Genomic DNA, 24,984 nt, shown 5'->3' with positions numbered 1-24,984 from the left:
CTCCGTAGTATATGAGAGAATGTGCCATGAAGAGAACTTTCTGGATACCTCCCTACTGTCATCTCTATCCCTCAAGTTTCCCATATGTTCATTAACCTTTTTGTGAAATCTTTGTAGTAGTTTGTCTCCAAGCACAAGGTGGCACTTCACATTTCCCCTTGCTTTCAAAATCAACATGTTCTAATATTATATAACTTGATGTTAAAGTCTTACTTGATTTTATTTGGATAAAATAAAAATTAAAGATCCATTTTATGTAACTGTAGTGTACTGTGGCCTGCCTGTATCCAGAAGTGACTTTTTTTTTTTCTTTTTGCTGGCTGACTTTAAAGAGAGAGCAATATTTCTTATACTTTTTGCTATACTTTGCCTGTTTTCTTTTATTTAAATTCTATCTTGTCCCAGACAGTTCATATTACATTTTTTTAAAAAAAGTGTGAAACATTCTGGGCTCTGTAACACTTACCTATGTCAATCAATACTTTATAATGTCAAGCACTAATATTGAAATTCTGAGTTGTACATAGGCAATATAAGCAGCATATTCGTTATTTGTAACACCATTAAAATGTGAAAGAATTGCTACTGGTCACCCTTCTTTGTGATATACATTTTCTAATGAAATCTATTTTAAGAACTTATTTTAGCATTCCATCATAGAAATTAAAAGGCAAAACCTCTTGAAAGAAGACCTCTGGGTAATGTTATTCAGAGTACAGAATATTAAATCGGGCCTTAAGAAACAAGAAGCTCACCAAAGGTGTCAGCTGAACCAGAAAAACAAGGCTCTCACTTGTTCTCTAGAGTCTATTCCAGTTTACTTTTTAATGCATTTAGCTGTTAAGCCTATGAAGAAACCTTGAAAGTAAGTGTAATTATATAATTACTGTCCATCTGAATTTTTATGGAAGCTGAATACTTGCTCCAAAGTGGCACTGTCAAAATTATTTTTTTATGACAAATATGGACAACTTAGGTAAAGACTTGCAATAGTCTAGTATGAAAATTATGTGTCTTAACATTTATTGTGAACTTTAATTAAGGACATTTATTTAAATAAACTTCTGAAGATATTCCGTATTTTGGAAAATTGTGTATTGTTAGAGTGTCATTGTGCATCATTTTCAAATGCAAAAGTGAAATGAAGCTTATACAAATGCACAGTTCCATAAATCACCTCGGTTACAGCTCACATAGGACAATATGTCAGCCTCTTCTTACTGTCTCAAACCCAAAATTTTTCTTGTGATGGAATATTTCACAGTAAGAAGTGACACTTTTAAGAAAGTGTTCATGCAAAATCAGCTCCCTTTTTTTGCAAAATATTTTTCAAGAAACAATATTCTGAAGTGTTAAACATCCATGTAATTTCAACGGATTACCACTTGTATGTGAATAGGTCATATTTCTGACTTGTTATAAACAAACTCACCAAAGTGTGCAAGAAGAAAGAGTCCGTGATATTAGTATTTGTCCTATTTCAGAAGAAATACACTATTGGCTTGCTCTTTGACAACATTTGGGAAAGTTTAAAGGAGTGTGAATACTTTCCATTTAAAACCCTTTTAGATTCAGTTACTGTTCTTAATATATGTAGTATTTAACCCATAAAAAACTAATTTGCTTTCAGTAAAATATTGCCGTCCAAAATATCTTGATAACATAAATATACACCAGAGTACAACCATAAAGGTTGATATGATCAAACCATTTAGCCACAGATGCATGCATAATACTCATAAAACTGTGCTTAAAAATTCTTCCGTTATAAAAATTGCCTGCCTCTCTTACCTATGTGTGTATTAGCATTGCTTTACTGAGTTAAAGCAGTAAAGTATATATTTAAAAGGTGAATTAATTGCTTTAAAGCCCAGTGTTGATATAGTTGTCCTGAGTGTACAGAAAAAATTTGACAAAAGTTATTGATAAATTATCTAAACACATATGGTAACTAGACGGGTACAGAAATAACACAAATTAGTAAAAATGTAATCACATAGGAAATCAATTATGCAATCACATACTTGTATTATGACTGAGAAGAAAACCTCATTTTGGGGTATTGTCTAAATATTGATTCTTTCTGAAAGTTTACTTGAAGCTCAGTCGAAATTGATTTAGCAAACAGTATGTCCTGGTTTTATTAATAAACTATTTGTGAAATAAATGTGTTGCAGACGTGATGGGTTGACATCGGCTGGCTGCCAGGTGCCCACAAAGCCTCTCAATCACTCCCCCTCCTCAACAGGATGGGGGAGCAATAAGATGAAAAGCTCATGAGTAGAGATAAAGGCAGTTGAAAGAAGAAAAGCAAAGGCAGCACATGGAAGCAAAGCAAAGCGAAAAGATTTATTCTCTACTTCCCCTTAGTAGGTGAATCCCAGCCATTTCCTGGGAAGTAGGGCCCCAGGATGCATAGTGGTTATTTCAGAAAACAAATACCATAACAAGTTCCTCACCACCCTCTTCTTTTAGCTTTTATGGCTGAGAAGATGTCATATGGTATGGAATGTCCCTTTGGTCAGTTAGGGTCAGCTGTCCTGGCTATGTCTTCTCCCAGCCTCTAGCTCATCCCTAGCCCACTGGCCTTTGGGGTTTGCCGGGTGAAGGATGAAGAAACAGTCCTGACGCTCTGCGAGCACTGCTCGGCAGTAGCTCAAACATTGTGTTACAAACTGATCTAGCCGCAAATATAACACACAGCACCATTGAGGGCTGCTATGAATCATAGAATCATAGATTAATTTATGTTGGAAAAGACCTTAAGATCATCAGATCCAACTGTTAATCTAGCATTGTCAAATCCACCACTAAACCATGTCCGTAAGTACCACACCTACATGTCTTTTAAATACCTCCTGGTATGGTGACTCAACCACTTCCCTGGGCAGCCTGTTCCAGTGCTTGAATACCCTTTCAGTAAAGAAATATTTCCTAATATCCAGTCTAAACCTCCCCTGGTGCAACTTGAGGCCATTTCCTTTCATCCTAACACTTGCTACTTGGGAGAAGAGACCAACTCCCGCCCCACTACAACCTCCTTTCAGGTAGTTGTAGAGAGCAATAACATTTCCCCTCAGCCGCCTTTTGCCCAGGCTAAACAACCCCAGTTGCCTCAGCTACTCCTCATAGGACTTGTGCTCTAGACCCTTCACCAGTTTCATTGCTCTTCTTGTCGTGAGAGTTCCAAAACTGAACACAGTATTCGAGGTGCAGCCTCACCAGTGCTGAGTACAAAGGGACAACCACTTCCCTACTCCTGCTGGCTACACTGTTCCTGGTACAAGCCAGGATGCTGTTGGCCTTCTTGGCCACTTGGGCACACTGCTGGCTCACGTTCAGCCAACTGTCAACCAGCACCCCCAGGTCCTTCTCTGCTGGGCAGCTCTCCAGCCACTCTTCCCCAAGCCCGTAGTGTTGCATGGCGTTGTTTTGACCCAAGTGCAGGACCTGTTACTTGGCCTTGTTGAACCTCATACAGTTGACCTTGGCCAATCAATCCAGCCTCTCCAGGTCCCTCTGTAGAGCCTTCCTACTCTCCAGCAGATCGACACTTCCACCCAGCTTGGTGTCATCTGCAAACTTACTGCGGGTGCACTCGATCCCCTCATCCAGGTCATTGGTAAAGATATTAAAAAAGCCTGGCCCCTACACTGAGCCCTGGGGAACCCCACTCGTGACCAGCTGCCAACTGGATTTAACTCCATTCACCACCACTCTTTGGGCTCTGCCATCGAGCCAGTTCTTTACCCAGTGAAGAGTACACCCATCCAAGCCATGAACAGTGAGTTTCTCCAGGAGAATGCTGTGGGAATCTAGGTAAACAACATCCACAGCCTTCCCCTCATCCACTAAGCAGTCATCTTGCCATAGAAGGAGATCAGGTTGCTGAAAGTTAACTCCATCCCAGCCAGACCCAATACAAAATAAAGAATATATGGAGATAAAAGTTTTTTTAAAAATTCTAGATTACATTAGGTCTCAGACTCAAAACTTTTCTTGATTTTATTTAATTTTATCTTTTTATTTTTAACCTGAAGCAAAGAATATACATATTTTGGATTTTTCAAATTAAGTTTTGGAATTTTAAAATGCTGTGCATAGAAATTTTATTCAAGTCTAAAGAATTCCTTAAGTACTTATTCTTATGGCCTATATTTATAGGAGATTTGTTGCATGAAATTAATATAATTATTAATATTTTATCATGGTTTAAGATGAGCGTAGTTCTTTTTTTTCTGGTATTTCCAGGAATTCGTTCAATGATATGCTTTTAGATATAGGACCCCATTTACCTGTTTCCATCTGGCTGGTTTCTTCATTTCTCTGGAGGAAAATGATAAACACCCATCTCTCTAGTTGGATTTCAATACCTCCAGATTTTGAAAGCATTGCCTTGAACGTCATAATTTTCTTAAAAGGAAGCTTCTTTTCAAAGGATTAAAAATAAAAGAAAATAGCAAAAATAAATACTACTGGAAGGATTGTCTTGCAGCAAAGCACTTGAACTTTAGATTTCCATCTATTTTGAAGAGGTTACATAGGCAACTGGGCAGAGCTGTGGATTTACTTTGTAAATATTTGGTACTAGTGACTGACTCTTCCTGCACCGCTGATCAATGAGTAGTTTTGTGGGGCTCTGATCTAGGTCCAACTATTTTTATACTACCAAAATTGCACAGGAAAGTATTTGACTTCTGGTTGCTTGAGCTGACTCTGACAGCAGTTTAAATGTCTGTGGGCTTAGTGGCAAATAAGTATGAAAAGGATCGGTACAGAAGATGAAAGCAAACGAAATAAATCTGCTGAGCAGAAAATGTTTACAGAGTCAGTATTAGTGAATTTTGGCACAAAACAAATGTTGCTCATGTTACAACATTATAGACATAACAAAGACTGGTTTGTGGTGTTACCCTTGTGATGTTGGAGTGCATCTGGCCTGAGTTCTTCATCCAGAAGTTTTTTTTGGCTGAATGCTGTATAACAAAAATGCAAGTAAAGTGCTACAATGATTCCTACCTTAGGTTTTGTATGCTTATATATCTGTGAGTGATAATATATGCGCATTAATAGTTATAAATAAACACTGTAAAACCTAAATGACTGTCATGTCTAAGTCCTGTGATGTTTTCCAGGATGTAAGAATATTCACTGTGTTGAAAACAGATGACCTGAATGATTAGGTGCAACACCCAACTGCTAATATAACAGAAGCTTTTTTCTCTGATTTGCTAAGAGAATTTAGCAAAGACTGCTAAAGTATTTATAATTTTGTCTGTACACTAAGCTCTATGTAAAATTTTCTAGTTTTTTTATTCTTTCTTCCACATCACTTCAGTTACTGAGAGAGTAAACATTATTATAATACTGTCTAATATACCTCTCTTTTCTAGACAATATAGCTTTAACGATTTCCCTTTCCCAGAATGTGGCTTCCATTTTGGTGGCTGTGATTACAGTGGAGATTGTATTTCAGTCAGTAACTGCTGGCTCAGATGGCTAAGTTTTGGGTCCATGGTTCATTACATGCCAGTAAATCAAGCACTGCAAAACAGTTTGAGAATTTATTAAAAAAAAAAAAAAAATTGAACCTGCAAAAGAAGGAAAGCTACTAATTGAAAAATTAAGTCAAAATATATAGTACTCTCTATTGTTGACAGCGGCTGGAAACTCAGTCATGGAAATGAAAATCTATTCTGCTCTTCGCTGAAAATAGCTGTTCCCTTTTATTCTTCTCTCTTTTTATTTGAGTGACCGCCTGCATCTAGGCTAGCTGAGTTCCCCCAACACTGTGAATGTGGTAGCTGTGTGATGACAATGTATAAACCGTGCATAGCCAGGCTGCCTTGGTAGATTCTTTTAGAGCACATTTGGGCAGCTGTGGACCTGAGGCTGCAAAAATTATGGAGCAGACTTCAGAACTGATCTGGAGAAACAGGGACAAAATTCCTCAAAATTATAGTATGAAAAAGGGAGCAGAAAAACTTAAAATTCGCATTATTTGTTGAATTATGCCTCCTACATAGCATGATTAATGAACTCTCTGGAGCACCTAGAAATGCTAAAATAAGTTCTTTTTTAAAAAATTATCTTTCAAAGAAAAGGTTGTGCTAGTAGATTTCAGTCTCAGAAAGTTGGTCTGGTAGGCAAACTTCATGTCAGTGCCTCCATTACAGCAACTTCACTTGTCTCAGCAAACTTTCAATACCTACCTATTACTTGCAGTGTACCCACAGCAACGCACTGCTGATTGTAAACAGCAAACTGTTGAGGAAGGCTTAAGGAATATTCAGGGGAAATATTTATGGAGAAATAGTTCTAAGATTAGTGATATATCTGCAGTACTAAAATATCCAAGATAGTTTACATCTTTTGAACGAGCTGAGAGTGTAACACAGTCAATGTGACAAAGGTGAAAACAATAAAACTCTTGCTCCTAAATTGGAGAGATATGGGATTGATGGATCAACTGTTGGATGAAAATTTTTTTGGATGGTCATGTCCAAAGTGTTCCGGTCAATTTCTCAGTGGCCAAGCAGAAACCAATAATGAGTGGTGTCCCTCAAAAGTCCGTACTGGGACCAATACCATTTAATTTCTTCATCAACAACATAGATAGTGGGATTGAGTGCACCCTCAGCAGATTTGTAGATGATATCAAACTGATGGGTGCAGTTGATTCACCTGAGGAAAGGAATGCCATCCCACCATCTCAGATGGACCTTCACAGGCTTGAGGCGTGGGCCCATGTAAACCTCATGAGGTTCAACAACACCAGGTGCAAGGTCCTGCACCTAGGTCACGGCAACCCCCAGTATCAGTACAGGCTGGGGGATGAAGGGATTGAGAGCAGCCCTGCAGAGAAGGACTTAGGGGTACTGGTGGATGAAGAACTGACATGAGCCAGCAATGTGTGCTTGCAGCCCAGAAAGGCAATTGTGTCCTGGGCTGCATCAAAAGAAGTGTGGCTAGCAGGTCAAGGGAGGTGATTCTCCCCCTCTATTCCACTTTTGTGAGTCTCCACAGAGTGTCCAGAGAAACTGTTGATGCCCCATCATTGCAAGCCTTCAAGGTGAGGTTGGACAGGGCTTAGAGCAGCCTGATATAGCAATGGATGTCCCTGCCTATGGCAGCAGGGTTGGACTAGATGACCTTTAAAGGTCCCTTCCAACACAAACCATTCTATGACTTTACGAAAATGTTAGTTCTTGGTATCATTTCCCAAGTGTCATATTGATATGTCCTGTCTAATTTTGGAATGTAATGCTATGATCGTTAGTTTGCTTTATTTTAACAAGTTTCTGCCACAGCATTAAGTAAAACTACAGGTGCATTTTAAATCCTGCTTTGGCAAGAAAAATCCTCATTATGTGTAGGTAATTATTTGATTTACTAAAAATAATTTGCCTTTGCAGCGAAAAAGGAGAATAGCAAACCTGTGCCTTGGAAAAAAATTTTAAATTATGTACCCTTACTCTTGAAATTGGAAAACTTTGCACCAAATCAAATGAAATACGAAAATTAAGACTTCAAGTCAACATATATGAAAAGAAAACAAGTCTCTGTAATTATACGTCATGAGTTGTAAAAGACTGGGTTTTTTGTTTGAAGAAAACTATACGGACCTTTAAAAAAGACACTAATAGAATTTATGAAGCTTTTCTTTCCATAGTTTATTTCTTCCTACCCCATTTCTTTCTCTACTGAAAACATCCCGGAGTCATTATCTATTCACTCCTTAATCATAACTTTCAATCTAGTCTACTATTGAAAAGAAGCAAGACCTTCACCCACTGCAGCACTCTGTGAGATGATGTGGACTCTCTAAAGTCACTGTTTTGAGCTGAAGACCACATACTGTCCTTGCAGCTGCAAAGAAGAAATAATCTTCTTTCTCCCCAGGAGATAATTTGAAAAATGCAGCAAAACTAAATCACGGTGATTATGGCTGTTATTTTGTTAGCAATGGTAGTTCACAAGTAACACAATGGAATTGGTCAATGTGTGTAGGACAGTAATGAAATATCTAATGGGACCAGAGGGTCTGTTGAGGTATGTTGGTTTATTTTGCATCTTGCCAGGGGAAATGTTGGGCTCTTGCTCAGCTTGTCATGCTTAAATTCGACAGAATTTTTTTCCTTTATTTTTATTTTTCTTGAAACAGAAGAAAAATGTGACATGACCATATTTAAATGAAGTCTTCTTCAATTCAATGAGATGCACTGCATAAATTAAATAATTCTGAAAAGAATCTCATGCAGCTTGTGCCCAGCAGCCAGTGTCTTTGTAGGGTTGCAGAGTAGATGGTGTACTGTAAGACCACACCTCAGCTTTCCTGCAGAAAATGGCCGTGCTCTAGGACAAAAGCAGTTTCCTGCAGTGATCCCAAAGGAGAAGTGTGGCAAGTTTCGCTGAAGCTCTCTGGTCAGGCAAGTGTGTTCCCCAACATTTTTGTACACTGCTGTTCAGTGGAAGGCACTTCCACTGTTACATATCTTAGAGGATATCTTAAGGAGTGAGGATAATCAAGATAGCCAAGGTCCTCTGCAGAAAGCTTTAGTAAATCATCTAGTGAGGATGGCCTAGTTGCTTTTTGCTTATGTTAAAACTACACTTAAGCTAGATCAGACTAAAAATGTGCAAACTAAAACCACTTCACGCTATCCAAGAGAAACAACATATTTATCAGTATGTATAAAATAAAGAAAGGCAGGAAGGACAGCAGTAAATGTGGATGTGTTTCTCCGGGGTTTGTGAGTTGAGTCAGCTTAATAAGCAGCTGAAACAGCAGCACAGAGAGAGCAGACCCCATGCAGACAGGAAAAGAGCAAGAGTTCCACTTTACAGTGTCACAGATCTGCTTGCCCATCTTCTGTAAAACCAGTTGAGTTGCACAGACTGTCCTGATAGAAATTCTGTCTTTCAGCATAACTTATGCTTCAGGTACTACCTACTAGCAAGGGCAGTTTGCAAAGCTTGAGTACCCATCTCCCCATCTGTCTGGATGCACTGAAAGAATGAATATTTCTCTACTAAAATCTATTTATCATAAAACCTCCTTATCATAATGGTGTTCTACCTTTCTTCTTAACTGAAAATAAAGCATCATTTCACTTCTCTGTATACTTAAAAAACATGTTGCTAGATGAGACAAGGTTTGTAAGTAAAGGTAATTTCTTATTAATAGTCATGTGATATAGCTAGAAAAATCAGGAAAGCTTATGGGCACATAAACACTTTTATAAGATCTAAGTATAATTTTCTGCATTTGACTTCGTAATTGACATATTTTTACCTGAAAAAGCATAAAATCTTCCATATTCCACTCCTCTTTGGTTATTTTTTTAATGTCTTAAAAACCCCCCAAAGAACTATGCTTTTGTTCTGCATTCAGTTGTGGGTTATCATAGAAATTCATGTGTCTTATTACTGGTACTTCATTAAGCAAAGCCCTAGTCATAGACTTGACTGGAGCTATTTTTCTGAGGTGACGTCTTTTCTAAAATTTACAATAAGAATTAGGGGGATCTGTCTGTGTTTAACATACTAGCCCAATATATTTTGCTCAAATGGTTGTAGATACAGTTTCCTCTGTGTCTATAACTCCACGTGTATATTCACCTATCTGCTGTTACATAGGCCAGGCTATTTATTAGGTGTATGATTTTGTACCTGAAGTGGCAAGATTTAGATTATATTTCACCCTGTAGGGTGCAATGAATACTTATCTGCCAATGTATGGAAATGAAACTAATTTTCACTCTTTCTAGTAGTGAGTTGTGCTTACTACTGTTATTTGCTTTTTGATGTAATTGTATTAATGATTTCACTGATTTTGTTCTGTGTTCTACAAACAGAGGGGTCAGTTTGCTTCTGCTTTGGTCCAGATTTTCTGGGTTGATAGTACATCTAATGGTAGCTTTTAGAGTTTGTATGCAGAGTGTAGGAGTGATGAAGCTGAATAAACAGCTAAAACTGAAAAGTAATGTGGTGCTAACATGGAATTTAAATTTAGAATGCTTTGCATGAACTCTCTAGATGCAGTCATCCTGTGGCTGCTGCGTACCAATGTACCACCTGGTGGTGCTGAAAATGCTAAGAAAATACCAGGGGGAAGCCAATATGATTTAATTTTTCAGTGCTTCATCTAATAGCTGTTCTGTGGGAAAAAAAAATGAGGACAGAATTCTCCTGAATGCCACAGGAAAAAAAGAAATGTAGTCTGTTCAATATACATATAAACTTTGCCAGATCTAAATCCCTGAGCTATTTCTTTGAAGAGTCAGATCTGTTTTCCACTGCTTGAGTTTTTATTGCCAGAGTAACTACTGGCCAATTATTCTGAAACTGATCTGATTAATCTGAGAGTTGCAGGTTTATTTCATAAATTAGGTTTCTAAAGAAAGTCTGTGTTATTGTTCTCAATTCAACAAATAGAGAGAAGACTGTTTTGTAACTGGAGGATCAGTTGTGTTTCCAGGGGCCATGAAGGACAAGATGGGGTATTTTATTTATAGTCTCCATAAAAGAATTTTTTGTGGATTATATAAAATGGTCACAAAATAACTTAAAACTATGGGTTTATATATGCTTGCATTATATGCTCTTGTGTTGATGATACATTTGGAAAAAGAATAGAATTTAGAGATGTTCATACTATATATAACTTACTCCTGAAGTGCTCCAGTGACAAACTCATTTGACTAGGTGCAGTTATGCAGAGCCACTGAGATAATGTGAGATTTTTACAGATTATTTTACAGTGCAGTGAATGCACACTTTATTTATTAATTACTTTATTTAAAAGTAAATGTTCAGACATTCAGATTCTTACCTTGTTTCATAGCATCTGTGGGTATTAGTCTGTAACACTCATCAGTAATGACTAAAAAGACCTTTGTTGTTGGACTTTTTTGTTTCACAGATAAATAAAATAAATGCAGGGAGGAAGTGAAGTGTGGGATGGACTGAATATCTGCCAAACTTACTGGTAGAGTACTGGTAAAACTGAATTGTAAACTCTCTCAGTATGAGTGGTTACATGAAAATAAAGCTGTTAAAATAAATGATGTATGACTGATTTGACAAATACGTTGAATTTTCAAATTTATAGAAATAAATAGGTGATTCAGAATACAGTCAAGATGGATGAATTAAACTCTTTTAAGCATGTCCCAATTTTATGATGAGATTCCTTGAAGGGAACTGGTAACACTGTAATCTATCAAAATACCTAGTCTCTGATTTTTGTACAATACATAATATCAGGTGTAAAATGTGATCTGGAAATATCCTGAATAGGAGAGCAATTAAAAGCTCCATCATGGTTCAAAGTGGTCAGAAATATGGAGAACTAAATGAGAGGGCTTAAATTTTACAACTCTGTATATGTGACAACAATCACTACCAGTAAGAGAGACAATAAGCAGGTAGCCTGTTCTTAAAATCTTTTAATAGATTAACAGACAGAATACATTAACTCTGCATGTCTTATATATTTCCGACTGTGAACTGGTTTCTTAAAGAAACAGTAGGCAAAACCATAGATTGGGTAATATATACTAAATGCAAATAATAATAAAATTGATAGTAAGTTGTAGAGGACATAATTCTGGCCTGGTCAAAGTGGATGCTGCTGAGGGTCTGGGAAAAGATCTCATGTCTTCTGATAGTCTGGAATTAAAACTGGATAGAGAAATTAGAATTTGCTGGGTTGGGTTGTTAGATTAATGCCAATTGTCTCTTGTCTGGAAAGCTGGTTCTGCAGGCTGAACGGTGCCTTATACTGTAGGCGATTACAGAGAAACCAAACAGTGTTTGAAAATAAGCTTGAAGAGAAAAGTGGTGTGGATAAAGTTGTTTGAAAACAAACCTCAATGTCATGGAAGCTGGGTAAATGTGTAAGTGTGTATTATTTAAATTCAGTTTGCTATTGACTAAATGAAAACAAAACCAGTTAAATCAAAAGCACCCAGAGCTGTAGCTGCAACCATGGAGGTGTTACCCTGTCCAAGAATGTTGTTTTCAATAAACAGTTGTAGGTTGCAGCAGAGCTGTGAATTTTGAGCAAATTTAAATGTTCTTGCAGCTTAGATGTGGAGAAAGGGAGAACCAAGGTTCTTGGAGCAGGTAAAGAGGGGGATAGAGAGAAAGGGGGCTTTTGGGTCCTAGGGTCCTTGAAGCATGACGCATGCTCATAGTCCCAGTAACCTGCCTGGGGTTTCTGCCCTGAACGTCTGCTGCTTTTCTTTTTTCTGTTTAATGTGGTCATTTTCCTTGCTTGTAAGGGTGTACTTCTACCACAAGCAGCAATGGCCGTCAACAAGTTGTCCCTAGGTGTCCGTTTTCAACCTTGTTTGTAGTTTCAAGGCCTTTGCTATTATCCTGTGCTTGAACCCTACATCATAGGAAGAAGTACCTGGCACAAAGCTTCAGTTTGCACAAGTTCTCATATTAAGTTGATAACAAGCCTAACAAGCCAGGACTGGGGAGAGCAAATTCAGCAGATGGCAAAGTTAGCCTAAGGTCTGTGGCATGTTGCTATCAATAGCAATAATATTTTAATGGGCAAAACCACAATTTTTTTTAGATTACTACTCAAAAAGTATATTAGACCTCTATCAAATTCTCGGCTTTCAGTCACTCCGCAGTATCATCAGTTAAGCTAAAAGCAAGGCCATTATATACCATAGGTGTTTAGTTCCATTACAATGTAGAATTGATCCATTCTCCTTCTATAAATTTTTCACGGGCTATTTCATATTCATATCTTTTTTCTTCAAGGAATTTTCAAGTTTTCTGAGAGGATATGTTGACACTTTAAAATCTGTGAAAACACAGCACTCAGTTTCTGTAAAGTACGGCTTGGAGATATTATACTTCAATTTTGGAGTGAAAATGGTTGAATGGAACTTCACAAAATAAATTAGTATTTATTTTAACATTTAACTTTCTTGGATACAGTTCAGGCTGCCATGCTTCCGTAAAGTATGAGGCAGTTTTTTTTCACATAAGCATTTAAAGTGGTTTTTATCTATTTATAGCAACTGTGAATATCCATACAACAAAGCAGACACTTATATTCGTAGATGAAATAACTCTCACTAAAGACCAAGGGATCCTGACTTTTGAAGTGGCTAATACCTTTCTCTACAACTTCTTCTTTTAGTACTAACCAAACAACAACTATGTGTGTATGTGAATTTATCTATTATGTGTTCTGTTACAGAGGCAGTCCAAAATGATAAATCAATAACTTTTATTTTACTTTATTTTATAATTTTTTTTGTTGTTGGTTTGGTTTGGTTTGGTTTGACTTGGTGTTATTTTGTTTTATTTTGCTTTGCTTTGCTTTATTTTATTTATTCTTCCCTTTTGTTTCAATTGTTATTGTTGAATCTTGCTGTTAAGTCATAGTCAAAGTATCTCTTGTTCTGCATCATGGGTATAGGAACCATGGTGTGGGTCTTGAAACTAGGCTAATCAGTGACGAAAGACTAAATAAGCACAGTTGTTTCTTTTTGTGAGAAAATATAGAAGCCTACTCAAAGTTTTAGTTGCATTTATAACACTTAGAGCTATTTCTAAGTAAATATATGCAGTCTTAGTAAAATAAAATTGCAAGCAAACAAACCATTAGAGATAGATGACAGCACACTCCACTGCACAAGAAACAGAATTATCTGTTAACCTCCTTACATAGGAAATGATTAACTAACTTTGGTTAAAGAAGAAACTAATCCTGTGGAACAATTTTGCAAAGGCCAAAATCATAAAAAGAGGGATATTCATTTAACATTACCATTATTCACTGATAATGCATAAAAAGTGCCTCTTATGTCAGATGATATCTGTAATTTAATATTTTACAGAAGGATAAAGCTGAATTATTCACTGCTTTTAATATGTGAGGTCTTAATTTATTTTTTCAAGTGTTTCAAGTGTTAGATTAATAATCTAAACAGGTTATCTCTTCCCAACTTCTATTAAAACAATCCTTAAGTCACAAAGCAAGATCAAATGAACATTAGTGTTATTGTTGTGTGTTCCTTGCAAAATTATTAAAATTTATGGCTTTTAAAATACGGTCATAATCTCATATAGCTAATGTGGTGGAAGTATAGTGTTCTTCAGACTTTGTTAATCTGAAACCTAAAAGAAGAATATGTGTGTCATCACTAAAGACCACAAGCTGGAGCTTGTGGATGTCATCCCTGGTGCTCACTACCATGAAAGGATTCTTTTAATATAATTTAACCCTTAATGAACCAGAACTAGTTCAAGGAGCTTCTTTCTTTCCTTCAAAAAAGTAATTTTGCAAACAGTTTTATTTTATACGTGCTGGTAGGTCTAAACGATTTGAAATCAGAGCTGTTCTTACACGTACGTTTACATGACAGCTGTCTTGCTGAACAGCATCAAGTAGTAAATTTAATGGCCATGCTCTTTTAATTGTGACATTCTTCATAGCACTAGCTGAAGGCAGTAGCACTTGAGGGATCAGACACAGAAAGGCTGTAGGGATCAAGCTTCACACTGACCTGAGAACCAGTTGTGATTTAATACTGTAATAGTGCATGAACTGAGCAGAAGAAACATGCAGGGTAGCTTGCTTGGTGCTGTTTTCTGCACACAAATAAACCTGGATATTTACTAACTGCAATATTTAAATATGCAGCATTGTTTGTTGTGTATCCCAGCTATAAGACCCCAAACTCTGTCCAGTTCCCCTTCTTCTGTTTCTCTGTCTTTCTTCCTTCTTTGTTCCTCCCACTATGCCGGTAATGCCATCCTTTATCATTCCACTTATGTTCTTTATCTATAAACATTTTCTGGTTTGTTTTTTTTCCCCCCTCTTTATCTCAAAGGGTCATCAACTAATTTCTTTAAAACCATGGCAGTTTTGGACAAACACATATGGAAATTAGGAAGAGGCACTAATACTATGCATAACCAGGGAATTTATTTTCTTGTAATACAGATACAGATGGGCTTAAAAAGTATTAAACATGACATTCCATTTATTAAGTACAGGGTTTTGAAATTTGGAACTCAGCTGATTGAGAGAGCTGTAAACATAAGCCAGTTGGTTGAGTTTTCCACCACCAGTTTCCTCTTACTGATAACTGATAAAAGTCTGATTGGAACTTGCATAAGCTTTTGGTGACTTTATTCCATTAGACAATACGTCCTAATGCCCTAGTACTAGGGCAGTATCACTTCTGTATGCGACCTGGGAATAGTAAGGAGGATGCTTCTGAGGACAGCACCCAATCTACTTTAACTTGCATTAGTCAAATCTTATGCTACCATTCACGCATTATTAAAAATTGTTACAATATTAAATTCTCCCTATTCTTTGATAACAGAATTAGATATTTAAATCACTTCTGAGGCAGTGGGGGTTCACTTAAACCTTTTGTCATTTCGAAGATTTCCTGAAGTAACTTTAAATTGCAAGAGCTTGTGTTATCCACAAATCCTTTGAAAAAGTATTTTTTTTCCCAATCAATTGCTGTGATTATCATGAGTTCATTAATAAAAATAGTGAACAGTCCTTCAAGGATTCTGTAACTTAAATAACTTTGCTGCATATTTGGCAAAAATAGCAATGATAAATACAATTATGTCTTCTATGTAGTTGCACAAAACTACTTTAGAAGGATGGAAATTCTGCCACTTGACATTTAGGCAAAACAAGGTAGCTTGAAATTCCATTTTTTTCATCTTGCATGCAGTCTTGATAATATAGACTTTTATGTAATTGTGAATAGTTAAACAATTTCAGCTAAAACTTTCTCTGAAATTCATGTGAGATAGACAATTTCTCTGAAAAATTTCACCGTCAAGGCTGAAGCAGTAACTTGGCCAAGTAATAAGCAACTGAAAATAATTTCTTCGAATGGGAAATACCTTGTAGGCTTAATAAGAAATCATGTTGAAATCTTTATTGATGATGACTCGCCACAGTATGCTGACTTCAAAAATACTTCTTGGAAAAAGGATCCTGTAGAGGGAGCCAGATCCCGCCCTTAACAGCTCAAATAGTCAGAGAACCACTGAGATTAGAACTTTCCCCTGGAAAGGAAAACAAGCTTAGCCACGGTCAATGGGAACAAAATAAAGTAAGCTTAAATGATATTTAAATTACCAGATTCTACTGACAGAAATCTCTATGGATTTACAGTTAGAAGACTGTATATTTAGGTTAATCTTCACGTAGGTCTTGTGCCCCCTTAAGAAATACTACCGTAAAGCACTATTTCCACACTTCTGCTGTGTTTAAGCTATGCAAAGATGCATGAAGAAGAAATTCCACTGCTTATTTTCTCTTGACCGTTATTCCTTAAACAAGATCTGTACTCAAATGACTAAAATAATTTTGCGGATATAAGACATCTTCAAAGGCATGAAAAATAGGTTTGAAACTGTTACTTGACCTTCTGATTTTCTTTTCAGCAGAACTCATAGAAGACCTGATCACTCTAATGGCTTGGCAAACTGCTTTTAATTTAAGCTGGATATTTCCAAGCAATGGAAGCATATCTCTGTCACTGACTTGAAGTACAGATTCCCAAAGATATTTAGAAGCTTAATGGCTGTTGGTATCAATGAAAGCCAGGTATTTCAATTCCATTAGCAGTCTCTGATTCAAGAGACTGCTTCCTTTAATAAAATCATAAATACTGGAGCAGAAATGTGTTTTTAAATGCACACACAAATTACATTATATCTACTGGCTGAATTCAGGTTTTTATAATGCTTGTAGGTAAATTATCTTCCTTCATATTTTCCCTTTTATTTTCCCCCAAAGATGTTAGAATCAATATTTAATCTGTATGTTCAACATTCTTGATTTCGCAGATGCAGGTAACATTTCTCAAAACAAATAGAGAAAATGGAAGCTGGAAATGAAAGGTAAAATCTTTTACCTCAACAGTAGTTTAACTCTTTTAGCCAGAACTTCCACAAAAAAAAGACATGATGGATAATTTAAACATTAAATGAAAGAATTGAATCCTAATGATTTATGTAAACCTTACAACAACTATAAAGCAGGATGTGTACTAATTGGAACTTGTATTTCTGAAATAGTAGAATGTCTTGGCATGTACTTTTGAATTACTTTGTATTGCAGTTAGCAGAATGATACTGACACAGATATTTTGACCAACAAATTTCTGTGCATGACAGTGGAGTTTAGCAGGATGTTGACTTTCATCTTCAGCTTTTGGAGAATTTTAATATAAGTGCTGACTGGCTGTTTGACCTGGTGTTTTTATGAGCAATTGCACAAGTCCTTTAAAGATGAAATGTGGTAAGTGAGGAGTATAGTAATGTAACAGAAACAAATCAGGTTTTTTGAGTGGTATTTTACCACTCAATGACTGATGGAAATCAAGGCTTGCTTTTTGTCACAAGATGTACAGGTCTGTGTACTAGTACTGACAGATCTTGTAAAAAACTCTTCTGAACATGGAGGTGGCTCCAGCAGAGGTCTCAGATCTGAACCACAAAAGATGGAGCACATTTGGATCAATGGCTAAAGGACACAATAATTAGGGAGAATGAAAAACCTGAAAAAAAAAATGCTGGCTGGTCATAGACCTTTCTTACTTGACAAACTGCTAGCTTCCAGCAGTACACAGACCCATTGTACTTGTTCGTCAGGATAAATCTAAGGCAGTGTTTGGATCCATCTTAGTTTTAGGATATATTTTCTGTTTTAATCCTAAGAGATATCTAAAGTTCAGTGTGAGGACTGCTTATGCTGTGCCAAGGAAATGACCATTTGTTGATATTGTGGTTTACATATTATGGTCTTTCAGCTGCAGTATCATGATGCAAAGGAATTGGTTGTGCATAGGGTTACTGTTAGGAGGCTGATCACCAGTGAATTTTGACTGTATCCATAAAAATAGCCTGAACCATAATTCTATCTTCTAGAATTACTTGAATCTTCATCCAGAGTAAATTGCCCCAGAAAAAGCCTTTACCTTACATTTTAATGGCAGCTTCTGTTCCAACCTTGAAAGGATTTGAAGTGGTAGGTACTTTGGTACAAACATGACCACTTTAGCAATCAAGCTGATGTTGCTTAATCCAAAAAAATATATAACAATATGTAAATAATATAAAACAATCATTTAAATTTAATATAAATTCTATCATATTGTTTCCCTTTAAGTTACAATTCTATAGTCAAGATTTTTACTTCAAGTAGTTCTTTAGAGTACAGTATTGCACATTTAGGAAAATATACAATTTTTTGCAGAGAACTGTAATTATGTTCAATCCAAATCTATCCTCTCGCAGTTTAAAACCATTGTCCCTTTTCCTGTTTCTACAGACCCTAGTAAAAAGTTTCTCTCCATTTTTCTTATAAGCCCCCTTTGAGTACTGAAAACCACAGTAAGGTCTCCCTGAAGCCTTCTTTTCTCTAGGCTGAGCAACATAAACACTCTCACCCTTTTTTCATTGGAGAGGTGCTCTAGCCCTCTGGTCATTTTCATGGCCCGTCTCTGGAAATGCTCCAACAGGACCTTGTCTTTCCTGTGCTGGGGACCCCAGAGCTGGATGCAGCACTCCAGGTAGGGTCTTACCAGAGCAGAGTAGAGGGGCAGAATCACCTCCCTTGACCTGCTGGCCACGCTGCTTTTGATGCAGCCCAGGACACAATTGCCTTTCTAGGGTATGAGAGCATGTTGCTGGCTCATGTCCAATTCTTTATGCACCAGTACCCCTAAGTCCTTCTCTGCAGGGCTGCTCTCAATCCCTTCATGCCCCAGACTGTACTGATACTGGGGGTTGCCCCCGTACAGGTGGGGACTCAGGTGCAGGACCTTGCAGTTGTCCTTGTTGAACTTCATGAGATTTACATGAGGTTACTCCTCAAGCCTGACAAGGTCACTCAAGCAAATCAGCTGCATGTGTCAGCTTGACATCATCCGCAAACTTGCTGAGGATGCACCCAATCCCCCTGTTTATGTCATTGATGAAGGGACCGGCTGGCACCAGAGACTGATGCCAGCAATGGAATTTTGGTTTTTTTGATCATGGGGCAGTTTACATGGCAACAGGCCTGCTGGAGAGAGATGGGGCTCACCTGTCGCAAAGGGGGAAAAGGCTTCTGGCTCAGGAGTTAGCAGGCCTCGTTGAGAGGGCTTTAGACTAGATACGAAGGGGAAAGGGGATAAAACCAGGCTTGCTAGGGATGAGCCTGGGGGTGGCATGCCTGTGTTGGAGAAGAGATCAATAGATCAACTGAAGTGTATTTACACCAATGCACGCAACATGGGCAATAAACAGGAGGAGCTGGAAGCCATTGCGCACCAGGGAAACTGATGTGGTCGCCATCATGCAAACATAGTGGGGTGACTCACACAACTGGAGTGCTGCAGTGGATGGCTACAAGCTCTTTAGAAGTGACAGGCAAGGAAGGAAAGGTGGAGGGGTAACCTTGTATGTTGGAGAGTATTTTGACTGTCTAGAACTCAACGATGGTAATGATAAGGTTGAGTGCTTATGGGAAAGGATCAGGGGGAAGGCTAATAAAGCAGATATCCTGGTGGGAGTCTGTTATAGACCACCCAGCCAGGATGAGGAGACAGATGAAGTACTCTACAAGCGGTTGGCTGAAGTCTCACAACCTCTAGCCCTTGTTCTCACGGGAGACTTCAACTTACCAGATATCTGCTGGAAGTACAACACAGCAGAGAGAAAGCAGTCTCAGAGGTTCCTGGAGTCTGTGGGAGATAACTTCCTGAGGCAGCTGGTAAGCGAGCCATCCGGGGGAGGTGTCCCGCTGGACCTGCTGTTTACGAACAGAGAAGGCCTGGTGGGTGAGGTGGTGGTTGGAGGCTGTCTTGGACTCAGCGACCATGGCATGACAGAGTTTTCAATTCTTGGAGAAGTGAGAAAGGGGGTCAGCAAAACCACTACCCTGGACTTCAGAAGGGCAGACTTTGGATTGTTAAGGAGTCTGGTTAACAGAGTCCCTTGGGAGGCAGTCCTGAAGGGTGAAGGAGTCCAGGAAGGCTGGATGTTATTAAAGAAGGAAGTCTCAAAGGCACAGGAGCAGGCTGTCCCTGTGCACTGTAAGTTGAGCAGGTGGGGAAGAAGACCGGCTTGGCTGAATAGTGAACTTTGGCTGGAACTCAAGAAAAAAAGGAGAGCTTACCGCCTTTGGAAGAAGGGGTAGGTGACTCAGGAGGACTACAAGGATGTTGTGAGGTTATGCAGGGAAAAGATTAGAAAGGCGAAGGCCCAGCTGGAACTTAAATTGGTCGCCACCATTAAAGATAACAAAATATGTTTTTATAAATATATCAGTGACAAAAGGAGGGCCAGGGAGAATCTCCCTCCTTTGTTGGATGCGGAAGGTAACCTTGCCACCAAAGATGAGGAGAAGGCTGAGGTACTTAACGCTTTCTTTGCCTCAGTCTTTAATAGTCAGAATGGTCATCCTCAGGGTTGTCAGGCCCCTGTGCTGGGAGATGGAGCTAGTATGCAGAATGAAGTCCCAGTTGTTCACAAGGTGGCAGTCACCGACCTGCTTCTTCACCTGGATGTTCACAAGTCCATGAGGCTGGATGGGATCCACCCAAGGATACTGAGGGAGCTGGCAGAGGAGCTCGCCAAGCCACTCTCCATCTTTTATCAGCAGTCCTGGTCAACCGGGGAGGTCCCAGATGACTGGAAGCTAGGGAATGTGACGCCCCTCTACAAGAAGGGTCGGAAGAAGGATCCAGGGAACTACAGGCCTGTCAGCCTGACCTTGGTGCCGGGAAAGGTCATGGAGCAGATCATCTTGAATGCCATTATGCAGCACATGTGGGACGGGACAACCAGGGGATGGGGTTCAGCCAGCATGGGTTTATGAAAGGGAGGTCCTGCCTCACTAACCTGGTCTCCTTCTATGATAAGGTGACCCACTTAGTGGATGAGGGGAAGGCTGTGGACATTGTCTACTTGGACTTTAGTAAGGCCTTTGACACTGTCTCCCACAGCATTTCCTAGAGAAGCTGGCTGCTCACGGCTTGGACAAGTGCACTCTCTGCTGGGTTAAAAACTGGCTCGATGGCAGAGCCCAAAGAGTGGTGGTGAATGGAGTTAAATCCAGTTGGCAGCTGGTCACGAGTGGGGTTCCCCAGGGCTCAGTGTAGGGGCCAGGCTTTTTTAATATCTTTACCAATGACCTGGATGAGGGGATCGAGTGCACCCTCAGTAAGTTTGCAGATAACACCAAGCTGGGTGGAAGTGTCGATCTGCTGGAGAGTAGGAAGGCTCTACAGAGGGACCTGGAGAGGCTGGATTGATTGGCCAAGGTCAACTGTATGAGGTTCAACAAGGCCAAGTAACAGGTCCTGCACTTGGGTCAAAACAACGCCATGCAACACTACGGGCTTGGGGAAGAGTGGCTGGAGAGCTGCCCAGCAGAGAAGGACCTGGGGGTGCTGGTTGACAGTTGGCTGAACATGAGCCAGCAGTGTGCCCAAGTGGCCAAGAAGGCCAACGGCATCCTGGCTTGTACCAGGAACAGTGTAGCCAGCAGGAGTAGGGAAGTGGTTGTCCCTTTGTACTCAGCACTGGTGAGGCTGCACCTCGAATACTGTGTTCAGTTTTGGAACTCTCACTACAAGAAGGACATCGAGGTGCTGGAGCGTGTCCAGAGAAGGGCAACGAAGCTGGCAAAGGGTCTGGAGAGCAAACTTTACGAGGAACACCTGAGGGATTTGGGGTTGTTTAGTCTAGAGAAGAGGAGGCTGAGGGGAAACCTTATGGCTCTCTACAACTACCTGAAAGGAGGTTGTAGTGGTGCGGGAGTTGGTCTCTTCTCCCTGGTAACAAACGATAGGACAAGAGGAAATGGCCTCAGACTGCTCCAGGGGAAGTTTAGGTTGGATATTAGGAAAAACTTCTCCACTGAAAGGGTTGTCAAACATTGGAACAGGCTGCCCAGGGAGGTGGTTGAGTCTTCATCCCTGGAGGTGCTTAAAAGAAGGGAATATGTGGTGCTTGAGGATATGGTTTAGTGGTGGACTTGGCAGTGATAGGTTCGTGGATGGACTCAATGATCTTAAGGGTCTTTTCCAACCTTAATGATTCTATGATTCTTTGATTCTATTAAATAGTAGTGGTCCCCGTAAGGACCGTGAAGGACAGCCCTCGGTGGTGGTTTCCACTTGGCCACTGACTACATTGACTATAACTCTCTGGACATGGTTAACCAGCCAGTTTCTTATCTGTCTAACAGTACACCTGTCAAACCCATATCTCTCCAATTTAGTGACAAGAATGTTGTGGATGGACCTCATCAAGGGCCTTACAGAAGTTGAAGTAGATGACACCCATAACTCTTTTCTTCTCCGCTGATGAAGTCACTCCATTGCAGAAGGCCACTAGGTTAGTCAGGCACAATTTCCCCTTGTTGAAGCTTTGTTGGCAGTCTTTAATTTCCTCCCTGTCTTCCATATGGTTCAACATAACTTCCAGGAAGATCTGCTGCATGATCATACCAGGCACAGAGGTGAGGCTGATTGGTCAGTAATTTTCAGGGTCTTATTTTTTAGCTCTTCTTAAAAATGGGCATGGTGTTTTTCTGGTCACTGGGGACTTCTGAGGACCATGACTTTTGAAATAGGACTGAGAATGGCTTAGCAACTGCATCAGCCGATTAACCGGACTTCTGTTTATGTACCCATAAAATTTTCAGGAATCTTGTAGGAAAGTAATTATATATTGAGCTTTCCTACAGTGCTTAATTTGAGTGAGTTTACCAGGGTACCTAAAGGTGACGTGTACATATACAGGCACACAGAAAGACACCAAATGCATAAGCCTATTTTTCGTAAGGATCCAGATTAAAAATGTATTACAAGAAGTTTGTGGGGAAAATGTGCACACAGTCTTCACTAGCCAAAAATAATAGGTTTTGCTTTTCTGGTTTTTCCTTCTTTATTTGAAGCAGCAACATATATTCTTTTTGACTTTTCCACCTTCGAGAAGAGTATGGACAACTTTTATATGCAGTGTCATTTCACAAAATTCCCTCTTAGCCCTGTGTGTAAAACTGCCAGTAAAGGCACTAAAAAATCAGTTGACAGCTGTTGCTACTCTTGTTACCTGCTATAATTCAAATAAATGCACTGCATTTTTAAAGAACAAAAACTGGCCTCATATTTTTCTCACTTAGTTTGAATTGACTAACATGGATTAGGGGCTGAGGTCATAGTATCTCTTGAAAAATTATACGGTCAAATAGATCCGAAGTGTAAAGTATACTAAAATGTGGATGGCTATTATGTTTATGGTACTTTTAACTGGGTTCTTGTATCAGGGAAATTGCATACGTGCCCTTACTTTGTATTTGCATAATTTGTGTTTCATCTCCATATGTATGTTCTCTGTATAACTGGCAACCCACTGTAGTGATCTAAAAACATTTCTTCCCCTATCTATATCTCATTTCTGGAAATAAAAGAACATCTTGTTTTTCCTTTAAAATTTATTGATGAACTTCTCTAGGATTTTTTCTGTAGTCTGATGTAATTGCTAGAGAAAAGTAGGTTTTGTAGGATTACTTCTTTGTGCTCTGCCCAGTGATACTATTTGGCATATTTGAACATTACAACACTCCTGCTTTCAGAAATACACATTTGTGAATGCTCGCTTTCTTCGTAAAGTCAAGTAATTGGCTTATGATTCTCTCTGTTATGAACCACTTGAGTGTGTATGTTAATTAATTTTTGATTCTGTGATATTTGATAAATGAGTAATTTGTGAAATGATTAATTAACCAATAACAACTGAGTTATTGATTAGGTCCTGATAGAAATAGAGCATTGCCATGGCAAGGTGAAAGCATTTCCCTGATGTGATTATCTCCTAAACTATTCTGTTGTTCTACATTATGTAAAATTTTGATGTCTTTTAAAGATATCAAATTTTTTATCAGCTGTTAAAAAGATGAACCTAGTAAGCTTAAAATAATTATTTCTCTATAGAGAAGTAATCAGCAACATTTTAAATCTTAAAGCACACATTTCTGGAAGGGTATAAAGTATCAAGCCTTCTCACCTTTGTGTCTGTCAATGATGACAAGAAAAATGAAACTGTATGAACAAGAGTTGAGAACTGAGTTTGATATTTCGAACTGACATTGATATTGCAGACACTCCTGTCTGCAAATTTGGAAGTACTTACATAAATTCTGATAAGTGCATCTACCCAGCCTGAACACATTTGGAATGATGCTATTGTCTTACATAATTACTTCTCACTGAGGCAGTAGGAAGTCACTTGGAAAGAATAATCCTGCTGAGAACTTGGCTGGAAAGAGATTACATAGGAGCAAATTTTCGCCTCTGATTTCTGCTTACCAAAATGTCCATGGGAGAGAGGTGTGCCTACCTTCTATTAATTTTGGCCTCAGTTGAATGTAGGTTTTAAGTACTGTAGAGTTGCTCCTTATTGAGTGTTTTCCTTCTTTCATTTAGTACACCAGTCTAGAAGTAGGACTGTTAAAACTTCTCAGCTGAAACATGCCTGCATCGAGATCAAGTGGACCCTCTGAGCGGACTATCTATCAAGAGCTTGTAGTTGATATCCCAGGGATGGAAAGGTTGCTGTGCTTCTAGATTTATATGTGCTGTGAGGGGATCTGTAGGCATGGATACTGTTCATGAATTTTTTATGTTTGGCTTCAGTGCTAATCCATTCCAGTTGTTCCTTCTTCCCTATAATTGTGTGTCTTACTCTCTGCCTTTATTTTCCCAATAGGTATCACGGTGCCAGATCATGCCTCAACATCGAATACTTGAAGCTGGTAAAGAGGAATGTTCCTCTGTAATTCTGAAAATATTAAATGTTAAGATCTTGATTTTGGAACATGTATAATGAAAAAAAACCACAGCTTGATTGCTTGTAATATATTTTTCTTCATTATGTAATATATGAGACATGTAAATATCCATTAAAAATATT

Source organism: Phalacrocorax aristotelis, chromosome Z, assembly GCF_949628215.1.
Source record: "Phalacrocorax aristotelis chromosome Z, bGulAri2.1, whole genome shotgun sequence".
NCBI classification, from domain to species: domain Eukaryota; kingdom Metazoa; phylum Chordata; class Aves; order Suliformes; family Phalacrocoracidae; genus Phalacrocorax; species Phalacrocorax aristotelis.
The sequence above is the reverse complement of the archived record's forward strand: the minus strand, read 5'-3'. Positions refer to the sequence as shown.